Below are 1,228 nucleotides of genomic sequence, written 5' to 3' on the forward strand. Positions count from 1 at the left end.
TAATAGTAGGGGCTATCCACGAGATACAAATGGGTGGCACGGTTGCTCAATTGATCAAGTCTCCCCTTGAGCGGCTGTCCGTGTGGAGTTTGCACTTTCTCTCCATGTCTGTGTGGGTTTCCTCTGGATGTTCCAGTTTCATCTCACAGTCCAAAGATGTGCAGGTTAGGTAGGATAGCCATGAGAAATGCAGGGTTACAGGTAAGTCTGGGTGGAAAGCTCTTCAGAGGATTGATATGGATTCAATGGACCAAATGACCTGCTTCCACACTGTAGAGATTCTGGGGGATTTTAGGGGATTCTAAACAATGTCAAAGGTGCAGAGGACAGCCAATTCTTGAACTACATTCAAGACAAGCTTTTTTTAGCCAGCACATAAGAAGCGTAACTAAAGAGGGTACAGTTCTAGATTCATTCTTCTTAAGGAACATTGACCAGAAAATGAAATAGCATTAGGTGTCCATTTTGGAAATAGCAATCATGACAGAGTTAGATTTAGCATCATTATAGAAAGAGATAAAGATGGAAGAGGACCAAAAGTTCTAAACGGCTGGAAGGCAAATTTTAGATGCTGAGAGGTGATCTGACAAAAGTAAGCTGGATATAGCACCTAGAATGTACATCCGTGGGAAGAATTCAAAAGCAAGATTTTATGGGTACATTCTGGAGATATGTCCCAAGAAAGAAAAGGCTTGTACTGCCAAATCTGGAGCCCCATCCCCTGGCTGTCATTAAGGTACAGGGTAAGATAAAGGAGAAAAATAGAGATGATGTCAATCTCAAAAAATATAATACTCTCGGAAGCTTGGAAGAGTATAGAAAGTACATGAGTGACATGCAAAGAGGAATAAGGAAAGCAAAGAGGAGATATGAGAGAACATTGGTTCATAAAATCAGGGAAAATTCAAAGATGTCTCCTCAGTACAATAAAAGCAAAAAAACTGACTAGGGGAAGGGTAGGTATTATCAGAAACGCACTGGAAACTTTGATGCAGAAGATGTGGGCAGGGTTCTCAATGAGTATTTTGTCTCTGTCTTCACAAAGTGAAGACATATGACTTCCAACATCTCTAATGATAAGGAAGTTAGCATTAAGGCACTTTACCTGAATGCTCGTAGCATACATAACAAAGCCGATGAACTAATGGCACAGATAATAGTGAATGATTATGATGTAGTAGGCATCACAGAGACTTGGTTACAGGGGGGTCAGGACTGGCAGTTAAAC

The sequence above is a fragment of the Chiloscyllium plagiosum genome, chromosome 28 (genome assembly GCF_004010195.1).
Source record: "Chiloscyllium plagiosum isolate BGI_BamShark_2017 chromosome 28, ASM401019v2, whole genome shotgun sequence".
NCBI classification, from domain to species: Eukaryota; Metazoa; Chordata; class Chondrichthyes; order Orectolobiformes; family Hemiscylliidae; genus Chiloscyllium; species Chiloscyllium plagiosum.